The sequence below is a fragment of the Panthera pardus genome, unplaced genomic scaffold, assembly GCF_024362965.1.
Source record: "Panthera pardus isolate Hobbes unplaced genomic scaffold, ASM2436296v1 HiC_scaffold_20, whole genome shotgun sequence".
In the NCBI taxonomy this organism is placed as follows: domain Eukaryota; kingdom Metazoa; phylum Chordata; class Mammalia; order Carnivora; family Felidae; genus Panthera; species Panthera pardus.
Window position 1 is genome coordinate 41459491 of NW_026526766.1, and position 13871 is coordinate 41473361.

General features: G+C 35.8%; 1 protein-coding gene across 12 annotated transcripts in view; it reads right to left on the reverse strand.

The window, feature by feature from the left end:
• Positions 1-13871, reverse strand: part of BNC2 (basonuclin 2) — a 436316-nt gene that overhangs the window by 279296 nt on the left and 143149 nt on the right. Inside the window, exon 2 of one of the 12 annotated variants that reach the window (XM_019415431.2) lies at positions 6861-6911. The exons of the other annotated variants lie outside the window; for them this stretch is intronic. The gene's annotated coding sequence lies outside the window, so the exon portion shown is untranslated. The remainder of the gene's footprint in view (positions 1-6860; positions 6912-13871) is intronic. 12 annotated transcript variants of the gene reach the window in all.

The window sequence follows — 13871 nt, forward strand, 5'->3', positions numbered from 1 at the left end:
TGACATATTACACAGAGCCATTTTTTTAAAAATGTGTATTTGATTAAAAACTGAAATTATAAATAGCTCTTTTTTACAGCTGCGTTGAGCAAATGGGTTAAAATGTCCAAAATAGTATAGTTATTTAATGAATGTTTTGTTTCTTTCAGAGGAGATAATTAATAAGGAATTTCTTAGGTCAAGACCATGGAGTACACTACTTTTCCTTTCCATAAAATCTTAGGAAACATAATATATATTCTAGGCAATATGTTTTCAATGGGAAAGAATCATACTGTATGCATTTCAAGGGTCTCTATGCCTGGAGAGTAGGATTTGTCCTATCCTTGGTTTTTGCATGAATTACCGTTGCTGTCTGTCCCATCCAAGCTATCCCTGTGTAAACTATCTATCCTTATCATTATTGGTACCATTAATCCCATTCTCCCCTTCCCCCTCCTCCACCTCACTCACCTAAGGGGTTAAAAGACTTCAGTACATTTGTGACTTGTCAGTGACATATAATACCCGGGTCCTTCATGCAATCAACTTTTACTTGACATGTATTTGCTCATCACAGGACCCGCATTACTACTGGGAAAATGAAGAAAAACCTAAATTAACACTTGACATTCAATATGGTCAAGTCCTTAATTGGCTGGGCTTCCTGAGAAAGCAATTTTCTATTCCCCAAACTGTTCGCGTGTCATGTGTGGAGTGCAGCTCTTGGCCATCACTGCTGTCCCTCGCTCCCTCTAATGAGAGCAGATGAATTAGTGCTACGTGACACGATTTGAACAGGGCTTCCTCCTCTTCCCCTCCCCCCAATCTTTCTCCTATACCAGTGACAGCTGTGTGGCAAGGGAAAGAAAGAAAGAAATGCAAGAGCAAAGAATCCTGTAAAGGATGATCATTTTTTTAAATGAACCTTAAATGTCTTGTTGAAACTCCAGAACAACAGGGTCATTTAATTGTGGAGGTGGGGAAGGGGGCTGTTACTAAGAACAGGGGAATTATCTGGCTATGGTTGATTTGGGTTGTATTAACTTCCAGCATGTTTCTTCCATTCCTGGCTAGTTGCAGTATTAGATTGCACTGGCCTAATTAAAATGGAATTTACATCCACTTAAAAAAGTTTTTTTAAAGGTCTGGAGAATGGGTCAACTAGAAAAAAAAATGAACAGCATGAAATGATTATTATTCTAAGATAAACATACCTCTAAAAGAAAGTCCTTTCACCAAAGTCATAAAGGGCCTACAACACAAAACTGTCACTATACTTTGTTTCCAGATACCGGTCAGAGTCTGAACTTACCACTAACCATCCTATTTTAAATCATTTAGTTACCTAAATTGAATTAATTGAACACTGATTTCATTCTATTATTTTGGACAGAGGAAATATATTCTGCCTTAGATGTGCTTACCTAACTCAATAAACAACTGAACAGATGCATGAAAGGAAGGCAGGACAGATTCTGCTGTATTCAGATACTAAAAGGTAAATTAAAGGGATTTCTGAGTCTTCACTTACTGTTTTGAAACCAAAGAGGGAATTAATTCTAAATGCCTACACTGCTTGGCCAATCTGATTGGGACCAAACATAACTGGAGGAGGGCTGAGGGGAGGGATGAGTATGTGGCAAATCATTTGGGAAAGCAGTTAGTCCAAAGTACATGCATAAGTGAAAATAATTAGTGAAAGTCGCTAGCACCTTAGCATCTTGGATCTTTACTCATTTTTATTTAAACGAGAAATGAGGCAAAGATGTTACCTATGTACTAGAAATTATATCAAGAATATACTGGTGCCACAAAAAAAAAATCAATGGAATGCAAAATGCAAACTATTTCAAGTATAGTTCCCCTGCTATCAAATAAGTAGTGTGATCATTTATCAATCATTCCTCTACGATTCTGAATATAATTTTGTACTTAAGTAAATTAAGAAGTAAATTTACATACATAAAAATATGGTGAAACCCACTTTTGCAGTATGTTTAAAGTTATTTCCACATTTTGTATTTATGGAAAACAACATGAAAGGAAATGAAGCTTTATTTTTTTTGTTAATAAAAAAGTCAGTTCATAACATAATTTTAAGTATTGACATACTAACAAAAGACAAAATAACATAAGGGATCTTTTTGGAATACCTTGGACTTTCAAATTTGTTGGAAAAGTTTTCACTTTGGGCAATAAGAAAACTACAAAATAAGTATAATTTAGAAGTACTTTTACTGAAGCAAAACATACAACGGGTACACACTCTGCACGTTATCCCTCCTGTGGCCAAAGCACTGGTATTTCAAGTATGGTTAAGATCCCTTTTGAAAACACACTTGAGACAGCTTGTGAATGGGCATTCTATCAGGTGTTTAAATGAAATAAATAGGTAATTTGGTATTCTGGAAAAGTAGCTCAATCTAATGCACCCAGTTAACTGCTACAGTAGCATTATCATCACTGAGCAACAAAGGGCAGTGTATTCTGCCAATAGATTTAGGGTGACCTTTGCAATGCTGACTAGTCCGTCAAGTTCCATCTCTGAGATGCAAGGTATAGACAGGGATGGTTTATTAAGTGAGTTAGGAGCCAAAGACCAGGAACCTCCAAAAAGGTAGGCATTTCACATTCAGGAAATGGGGAATTCCTTTCCCTGAGAAGCAGTGTACCATGAGGATCAGGCTGAACAGCCCATATCCTTTCCTGGAGCACTAGCCTTCCATGGTGTAAAATTCCCAGCTGTGAGGAAAACATCAGCATCTTTTTCCTCCTCAGCTACATGTTTAAATACTGCAATGAAAATCCTACTGTGAATTGGTAAAATGGGATCAATGACAAACTCCTGAAATAAAGCTGAAAAAGAATATTGACATCATCTCAGAACTTTAAACACACTGTGTGTGATAAGCCCTGCTTTATTGTGGGGTAGTTTCCAACCATTGCTACCAGGATGGATGGACAAGATTCAAGAGGGCAGCAAGAGGGTCAGAAAAATGAGTCTGTAGTGAACTGAGAAATTAATTCAAGGATCACCTGTTGAAAATCAGACTTTTTGATTCAAGAAAGGTACTTTTTGATTTAAGAAAGTTAACTGTGACTATGGCAAAGTGACATGCTTGAACTTGATATTCTCTTAGGGACGAGCAGTCTTTGAAGCTCATAATAAACTTGAAATGGTTCTGTGGAATGTTAAGGCTTAATGTAGATAGTTGGTGCCACTGTCATGCCTACACAAAACTATGTCAACCTGGAAATAACTGAATTAACAGCTTCAGGGTATTTAGAATGGAAGGCTTGCTCTTTTTTTTTTTTTTTTTTTTTTTTTTTTTTTTTTAGGGATTTTACTTTGAACCACAAGAAGCTGCATTAAGTTTCCAACTTGTTTAGCACAGCTAAAATTAAAATATTTCAGTTTAGAAAGGCATAATGTTTGCCACCCACTTAGTTCATGTTACCTTCACATTATACCATTTTCAAAAAGTATAAACACAGCAGAGAGAAACAATTGCTTTAAAATAGATTCCTATATGGAATGATACAACTATCAAACAGAAAGCACAAAGGTTATTTTATAAAAATTAAGAGCATCTAAAAGAGTATATTATCCTTTATTCTTCACCGCACTCTTTACTTCAGTGCTCCCCTCCCCTTGTATTAAAGATATTTTATCAAATTCCCAGTTGAAAGGTTTCTGAAAGTGGTAAGTCACAGCTGTGTTAATGCTGAACTTGAACATGGCATACTAACGTCATTCCGACACACTTACAGATGCTTCGTAACAAGCTGCACCAGTCACTTGATTTGAAATACCTGACTTATTATAAAACAAACTGTTAATCTCTGGTCTTTTCTACAGTTCAGCTCTTCTCTGCAGTTTTGGAAGCAAACCAACAGCTTATTATGTTTACATCAGGAATGACTCCCTTCTGATTGGTGTCTGATACTGTCCAGTGATGCTGTTCAACAAGGCCCTAGACAGAACCTAGGCACACCTAGGCCCCACTTGCAGATCATTTTAACAAGATGTTCTTGTTTCCTGTTCCCACGAAAATCAATAACAGGATGACCTCCAATTTGAATTTCAAACCAATTAATTACCTGTTCTCCTGAAAATGTTGATATCTGATTTGCCTGGAGAATTTCAATTATGAATAGATTATATCTTTTAAAGAGCCCCTTCAAAAAATTTAGACACTGAAAACTTCATCTTATACAACATAAATGATGTTTTCTTGAAGCCTGTATAAAATATTGGTGTTGCCCAAATTAGTATGGGGAAGTTTTCCCCTTGTGGTCCATCTCCTCCTCATGACATCATAATCAATTGCCTGGTAAATTACAGCAACCCCACAAAGATTCAGGGCCAAGAATCACTGCTTAAAGGTGAAATGAAAAGCTTTTTATAGTGGAATTCAGCTTTTCATCTACATCAATGACTGACACAAATCATGGGATTCTTTTCAGAGTTTAGAAATCTCCCTTTCTTTCTCTTTAATTCTAAAATTCTTACGTTTTCTACCTTTATTAAAATCCTTTGACCATTTTTTTTTTGTTTTGCTCACATGTTTTTCTTTTTATGTGGGTCATAAAGAGAAAAGCTATACATCAAAACTATCAGCACCAGAAACATATTTACTAAACCTTTTTTTCAATTGTGAAGAAAAAAAATGAAGAATTTGGTTCATCCCAGCGGGGAATTCCCAAGATGAATGATCACATGCAATGAAACTATTATCTTCATCCATTAAAATATTATCTAAAACAGAGGTTTCTATCTGGCAACCGGTAGGCTGAATATAGCCTGCAGATGAGTTTTGCTTGGACCACACACTTTAAAAAATATTTGAAAAGGTTGCCAAGATTTAAAAATCAGGAGATTTCACATAAAAATCTTGATTTCTGGCTTCTCATTTAAGAAGGAGGGGGGGCAGGGAGGTAGTCGTTGTTGTTGTTGGATCATCTCACAACACCAGGCCTGCATTCCCACCTGGTAACAATTGGCTAGAGCTGAAGAGCTTTCTGGTCCACCACAGACCCCATCAGACTCACCCCACTGGTTTAATTTACCTTACCTCCACACACCCTTTTAGGCAACTCCTGATCTTTAAAATGTCACACTACTCCAAAGACAGTTTGTAGAGTTTTTGGAAGAAAAAGAAAAGGGTATCTAGGAACAGAGATTTAAAAATACACATTTCATGGGCTTAAACAATGCAGAATTTCAAAATATAGTTGTTCAATAAAACATAAATGCAAAGTCATTTTCATAATTAAAATGCTTTAAAAAGTAAATCCAGAATTGATGATCTCATCTTAGTGAATAGTTTGACAAAGACTTACACTGGTTTTCAACCAGTGTCCCAGCCCAGAAAAGATGTTCATGTCAAACCACTGCCCAGATCTACACATCCATTTTGTTCCTTCCCATGTTAACGCTTCTGTACTTCCTTTCTAGAATGATCATGCACTTAAGTGAAAACCAACCCTAATATGAAAATAGAATATATCTTCAAGGTAAATTTTAAAAGTCAACATTTAGGATGCATAAATATTATAGCAAATACACATCCTTACAGGCACCACATGTATGTCACAATATGTATTTATATATTTAAACAGACATTATTGCAGGTTCAAATGACCCTCACAATCATGGCATATTTCTTTAAAAATGATTACTACCTAAAAGCAGATGTTTATGACAAAGGCACCCTGCATTTCTATTTGCTCTTTTTCTTGACTAAAATGAAGTACAAAGAGAAAATCTTTTCTATTTCACTATTTCCAGTCAACCACAGCAACACTGTACTTCTACTTATAACTGGACTTTACAAATTAAAAGTACCCTGTTTTAGTAAAGGGAAGAAAGTACCTTTTCACTTCATCCAACTATATTAACAGGCTATCTATGATGTACTGTACAGTAATGTACTAAATAGGCTATAACAGGTCATATTACAACTTATTAAAAAGTAAAATTTAAATCAATTTTAGTATAGTGTTTTGAAATGATGTGTTATCATTGGTCCACATTCTTGAAAGATTATTTTTTGGTTACTTGTTTCCTCCCTAAGAGAGAAGCATTTTTCTTCCATTTTCACCTTAAAAAAGTAACTTTTGAATATATGCCAAATTTACTTCACAATCAGACCTTAATCCCCAAATTCTCTTGATTTTTAACAACTTGAACAACTTTAGTTAAACAGTTCACAAAACTGTAATGATCATACTGCGTTCCTCAACTCCCAGTTGAAATCGGAAAAGAGAAAATACCATAAGTATGAGCTCCATAAGTATAGTCTTAAGCCTCATACCTGAACAACAATATGATATATTCCTTATGGAAAGTATTTTTCCTTAATATCATGTTTGAAATTTTAGTAATTAGCAGCAGACACCTGGAACTCAATTATTAATATAGCGCTCCCCACCCCTTTTGTACTTCTTTTGAAACCATCTCTTAAGGTACTTCTTAAAGAGATGATCCTATGGGACAGCATGCATATAAATGTTCACATTATTTTCTTTGAAACATCTTGGTATGATCTAAGACTAAACTTACCGTTTCTTCGTTAAACATGTCAGTTTTAGAAAAAATTAAGACCTCTCAATTGCAAAATGACAAAAATAGGGGCACCTGGCTGGCTCAGTGGATTAGAGCATATGACTCTCAATCTCAGGGTCATGAGTTCAAGCCCCACATTGGGCAAAGAGCCTACTTAATAAAATCATAAGAAAATCTAAAACATATCAAAAAATGGCAAAAAACTAAAACAAAAATTCTAGGTAAAATATAATTTATTACATTCATGTTGATTGATCAACTATAACATTTTAGAAAAGAAATTTTATGAAGAAACACAGTTAATTCTCACCAGTGATGACCAAAGCTTTAAACTGGTCTCCTCAGGATCACATCATGGCAGCTGTAAATACATAAAGTAGTTCTAGAAGACTCCTGATTTTGTTATTTTTGTTTGCACTTGTTTTAAGATGAAAAATAAAATATGTGATAATGAATGTTTAATGTTATTTAACCCATGTTCTATGGGGATTAAGGTACTGTCCTCACTTAACCCCTCCCTTCTTTCTATTAATCATTGAATTTCAGAAAAGGATATCTCTAAATAGCCTTTTATGTTGAGGCTCTCATCAGCATTCTGCATTTGTTAAAACAAAACAAAAAAAATTTTTAAAAGAGACCAAAAGTATAAGGACACTGGCATCTAAAGAACAGTGGTTTTATCAGAACACTCGGAAGGCAGGTTTGACTGGTGGGTTTTTAAAGAAATTATTAAAAATAACTATTTGCACAAGTTAAAATAACCAACTTCTCACTTTTACCAAAAGGGTGTTTTTAATATAATGAACATCCAAGCTTCTCTGGTCATGAGAAAACCTGGAATATATTATGCACGCATGAATGTGGCCTAGGATGCAGGATATGAGATGTACTTGCTATCAACAGATTAACACTTCATTTTCATTACTCTAATCTCACCACAGGCTGTGAACACTCTCTTTTTCTTATTTGAACAACAATGGTGCATGAAAAACCAAGCTGACAGGCAGGCGGGGTTCATTAAATGCATAAGGCCTTTATTCCCATAACATGTCTCACCTGTATGAAGCCAGGGTTCGGGCTTCCAGGCTGGCTACTGAAACAAGCTCTCCCAGATGTTGGACTTGTAACTCTACCCTTTCCTGCTTAATTTATGATAAATGTCAAAAATATAGTAAAACTGGAAAAATTCTTTCCCACAATGAGCTCTATTTAGTAGATAATAGGATTGGTAACATATTTTAAGATTTATTCAGCCCAATAATTACTTTCCAAAGTTGCTCAAGAGAACAAAAAAAAAATGTCTAGGAAAGAAAATGAGGACATATTTGAAGTTGGAATTAAAGGCTCTCACCTTGGTATCTCTATCCCAGCTTAGTTTTAACTTGTATGAGAACTATAGTTTGTCACTGGTTGAAAATACCAATTTGCAAAATAACAATCAATCAAGCTATTTCCCAATGAATGACATGGAGCTTCACTAAAAAGCTATGCTCAGGGCACCTTGGTGGCTCAGTCGGTTAAGTGTCCGACTTCAAGGATCTTGCGGTCTGGGAGTTCGAGCTCCGCGTCGGGCTCTGGGCTGATGGCTCAGAGCCTGGAGCCTGCTTCAGATTCTGTGTCTCCCTCTCTCTCTGCCCCCCCCCCCCCAATTCATGCTCTGTCTCAAAAATAAATAAACGTTAAAAAAAAAAAGCTATGCTCAAGGAACAGAAATGTTATAGAGTATAAGGAATCATTACAATGAGATTCCTAAATGGGAAATTCTTTCTAAGAGGGGGAGCCATGCACACACTCACTGCATTTGAGGCAGCCATTAACAAATCCTCAACAAACCTAGAAATAAACCACTTAATTCCCACCACCAACCAATGGACAGGTGCACACTTGCTGCATATCTATGCAACACATATGAATACATGGTCATGTAACAATATGAATTTTTACTATGTTCCATAGCAATATAGTAAGTGTTAGAGCAGGGCTTTGATTTGGGTTCTTTCTGGTACTCTAACTTTATAACTAAAAAACAAAGAACAGAAGAAAAGCAATATTAAATAAAGCTGCAGACAACCTAGCTGACTTGAGTTAGGTTTTGACACAAGGTCAACAAAAGAAATGTTTGCAGGCATTCTCACTCAAGGGGTACTTTCAGGATTATGCTCGGTGTATAGTTTTTTCCCGTATCTTACAAGTGGCCTCCCAGTCATGTCCACTACCCTCTAGCACTAGCATAGAGCACAGGAGTGGGCAGCTTTCTTTACCTATGCCTGAGTAGGTGCCCCAAACAGCCATCCTAATGATTTAAGTCAATGGAATCTTTCTTGCTTAAATTTAAAAGAAGAAAAAGAAAATATTAAAATCCTGCTAATGGAGACTCTCATTTTAATACTGGTTTTGTTATTATGTTAAGCCGGCTGAAAGTAATTATTTTTGGCATGTAAAATATTCATTATCCTAAAATTTTTCTTTTCAAACCTCCGGTTCAGGTTCTCCGATCATCAAATAGGAGTCCTGAAGAACTGTCTAGAGAACAAATAGCCACTTAAAAACACCTTAATAAAGTTGAAAAATTCATGACAGTCACACAAAAGCACAGCAGGTATAAAACTAGAAGCTATGTCTTTCCCATACAGAATAATATTTTTAATCTTGTCGATTTTAACAATCTCTCTGCCATGTAAGACAATGAGTTAAAATTTATTAAAAACAAAACAGTAGTGAATCCTCATTGTGTTATGTATACTGCATGTTTTCAATTTCATAATGTCATCCATTAGTATTAGCCCTGCCATCATTTTAATTCCTTTTTTAAAAGTTCCAGTTAACTCTTACTAACTGCAGTTTGTCTCAAAGAGCCATACCTTCCACCTACTGAAGGAAAACCTTTTGTGTCTTCTTCCTGCTCTTGTACAGACAGAAGTCTAACTGTACAAAATGATAAATCCAAGAACTACTTTTTTTAAAAAAGGAAGAAAAAATAGAAAAGCAAAATCTCTTCAGCTAAGTACTTTCTTACACAGGGAAAGGATCAAACTGAGCTGCCTTTCAGCGCCTCTGAACGATAAGCCTGGGCCCCTGGTTACACGTTTTTATCACGCCCTTACTTACAGAACCCTTACGTAGCAAAACTCGGGACAGTCTTCCTGTCAGCACTCACACACTGAGGACCACATCTGAGGATGCCACCTCTTTTCCCATACCTCTGCCGGAATGATATATTGGCAAAAAGGTCATATTCAGTTTCTGTTACATTTAAGGTGCATTTCAATTCTTCTATTAGGGCAAAAATTGCCAGTGAAAGTAAGGAGAAATTCATGAAAGGAGAGATGAAGTGAAAGGAAAGAATGAAGTGAGAAAGAAACTAGGTCTATGGGAAACGGAAATAGGAAAAAAGAGCAGACTAACCATGTATTTAGGTCATTAAGTAAATTGCTGCCAACCAAACAAAAATGAGACTTAAATCAACCCTTCCCCCTCAACAACACACAAACCCTACAGACAGTAGCAAAATAACACTGCAGTCCAAAAATACTGAGTAAATAAGATGTCAGATATGCTCAAGAGAATCAGTGTTTCAATGAGTAACTTCCTACTGTTCAAGATTATTTTCATTTTCCTAACAGGGAGAAATGAAAAACTGATGGGCTTAATTAAAGAAAAACAAAAGGATATTATTTCATTGTTAAAGGATCAATTCTTTTTTTTAATTGGAATGATGATTAATAAGCTGAGAATCTGATTTCTAAGCTAGCCAGTTTGAGTAATACGTTGTTGTTCCACAAGCATTTCCATTAAGGAAGACTCTGAATGAAGAAATGATACAGAACTTCCTCCCTTCTCTTCATCTCTGACTCTGGGGCATGAAATGCTACAAAGAGTGTTTGAATAGAATGACACTGCACACTGCCCTCATCCAAAGGAACTCCAGTCATAAATTTTTTCACCTTAGGGTCTGAATGTTCCACCATGAAACTTGCTAGGCTTCTTACGGGGAATGCAGAAATTAAAGAAAGAATCACCACTTTTATTTTTCCTATTCTCTAAACTTTCTTTTTTAAACCTGGGGGGAGAGAGAGAGAGACAGATCATGCTCAGTGAGATGCAGACACTGTGGTGTCACAGTCCTAGGCATCATTTTTGGGATGTCATCTTGCACAGCCTAAAACTTTCTTAGAGCTTGAGCTGCTCAAAGTGTTTTTTCAATTTATTCTTCTTGCCCATTTACTAGTTTACCTTACAAGAAAAAGTCCCCTCTTTTACACAATGTTTTGCTTTTATGTCAGGATATAAAGGCTGTTATTCCTGAATTATGCCTCTTTTCCTTTATTTCTCTAACACTCAAAATAGATGTCAAAGTTCCTTGAAAGGGTCTTTGACTCCCTTTCTCCCTCTTTTCCCTGTCCTTCATTAGATGAAGATCACCAAGCAAAATGTGGAAGCCAGCTGCTTTTCGGGAAATAAAAATGGCATCAGCTTTGGCAGACAGAGGTGAGATCAATCATTTCCTACAGTCCCCAAACAATCTTCTGACCAAGGCCTAGAGAAGGGTAGGTATGTAACAGCAAAAACATACAAAGGTACGAGAGGATTTTCACATGGTGAAGAATTCATTCTATGCACATAACAAACCAGGCTCCAAATCTCATGTAAAAGAAAATCTTTGAACCATTATACTCTATGTTCTTTGGACAGTAACAAGCAGGGAGCCCCAGACAAAATTTCTCACTGAAAAAGTCATCCCACGATTCACTCTGTTCTCCCTATGACCACAAAGTTCCCTGACAATATTCTACAGGGGGGGGGGGGGGGGGGGGGGGAGTTAATTCTTATACAGATTAAAACAGTAGGATTCAAGTTAAAGCAAACTCTAGTTTCTTCTTGAATTCCTTTTGATACATATATTCTAATCAAGAGTCCAAGTTGAGAAAATACCTCTTCGGCTGTACAGAGCCATTAGCTATTCATGTTCACAAGGAAAATCCTCTCAAAACCCTTGTAGATTGTTATAAGTGGATGCCCAATGTAACTTTCTTTAAGTATGTGTAATGCATATAAGGTGGGAAGGCAGAAGCACTAGAATTTTTGTTTTTCATCGAAATAGATGACACCAGCTCACTATCTGTAACAGTCTGTTCCTTCAGAATCAGCTCCTTGTGTCACAACGACCTGGCAAACTTGAATGCTTTCACTATCACTGGAGTCCTTGCAATCCTGCTTTGGCTGTGACCCATTCACTTTTGCCCCAACTTCTCAGAGATGCCTTACTCAGCATCTAATTAGTTAGGGAGGATTTGCCGCGGCTCTTAACCCTGACACAGGAGAGGGAGGATGTGCTGCTGTGGTAGCCCAAATCTGTACTGTCACTACATTAATCACATTTCCATAAAGCCATGCATGAATAATTGGATTTATCACTGAATGTTAAGATACACTCATAAATATAATTATAAAAAATACCTACAATTATAGATAAGGTATCTGCACCTTCAGGGATTTATTTTTCAACTGTGCTTACTCGACTCACCTTAAGCACAAGACTTAACAATTACACAGAGTACCAGTTTGCAGTTGACAGAAATAAGGGAAAAACAATTTCAAAATGATCACCTACTATGTTCAAATTCACTTAGTGTACTGTGTTGAAAATAATCTTGAAATCTGTGCACAGGTTTTTCACATACGCCAGACACATCTGAGAATATTTTGTGCATGCTTTATTTTCATTAACACATACATAAATACCATGTATAGGACCCTATTACCTTTCCACTGTATTACAAATTAGACAATATCTGTTATGTGAAGTCTGCAGGTTATACACAGACTTAAAGTACAGGCCAACACACAAGCACCTGTCTATGCTACAATATGTATTTTCACAATTATGCAAATATTCGTATTTTAGTGTCACACTATCAGAGTGGATGTTAAGGATTATATTTGAATATATGTCTGTAGTTAAAACTTCAAAATGAAACATATTATCACTCCAATTAGAGAAGGGAACTAAATTAGAGGTAGCGGCCTGGTAATTCAACAGGCTGAAATTACATGCTTCCTAATATAAATATTTTCCTATCAAGACCATAAGTTTGGTCAATTTAAGACACGATTACCAAAACACACCAACTATAAGAAGGGGAGTAAAAAGGGAGGGAAAAGTGCAGAAACCTAGGGATGGATGATGCCTAGCAATGAAAGTCATTGTCAAAGACCATTAACTATCAACTGCTTTACTCAGGGCTCTGATTAAATAAGAATATACATCCTATGTTAAAAGGGATGTCTACATGAGTGGGACAGAGTTTAGAATAAAAATGTACCGCACAAACAATAAAGAAGAATCAAACCACGATATACAATTAGGCATCTGACTTATAAGAAAAACTGTATGTGTGCCTTTTAAACTGTTGGTGAATAAACATTTAAATTATTTGGTGAGGGGAGGTAGGAAGTCAGACAAAACCACCATTTCCACTTTAAAATACAGATTCAACAAACTGAAACTGTGTTTGCCTATATGAATAGAAAGAACTAAAAGACTACTGGGAGAAAAATTCATATCAAACATGCTTTTAAATGGATTCCAGCAATGTTATTATATATTTCCTACAATATATTTTATTTATCATTTCTCTGAAATGTGCTAGATTTTATATTAGAAAGAAAGTTTGCTTTACTCTGTCATATCTCTGGTGAGCAGACGCTCTAGTATTAATGTAAATCGTTGATTTAATTTTTAGCTTTCTTGGTTTGCCCCTCACCTACCTAAGAAATGATTTCTCTGGTGATAACTAACACATCATGCTAATGAGAGAATCTAATGCACAATAGAAAAATGTCACTACTAATAATATTTGCATGAAGTTAAATAAAGCAACTCTAAGAGAATGTCAGACAGTTGTTCTTTAATAAGACACAGTTTCACAATGAAATTATGTTGTTAATTTTGTTACATCATTGGGTGAATCCTAAATTACTACATAATGATGCACAGAGTCATTTATAATTCTAACTTAGTATTTCACTTGTGTCTGAAAAGAGACCTTATTAAGGGATCTACATTTTATTTGAAACAGGTTAAATACACCTCACCAATAATAAAAGGTGAATGTCTCTAATAATGTGTAAAACATGGGCTGGAGCCATTTACCTGTTACGGTTTCATGTCTGGGAAGATTTCAAAATATATTAGACTATTGCATTCCTTGAAGTAGCTACAAAGAATTTTATCTGATAGTCTCTCAAATGCGCAAAATATTTATAGAAATAGAAAAATCACCTTTTAAAACCTGATTTAAAAAAACAACTTCTAAAAGCA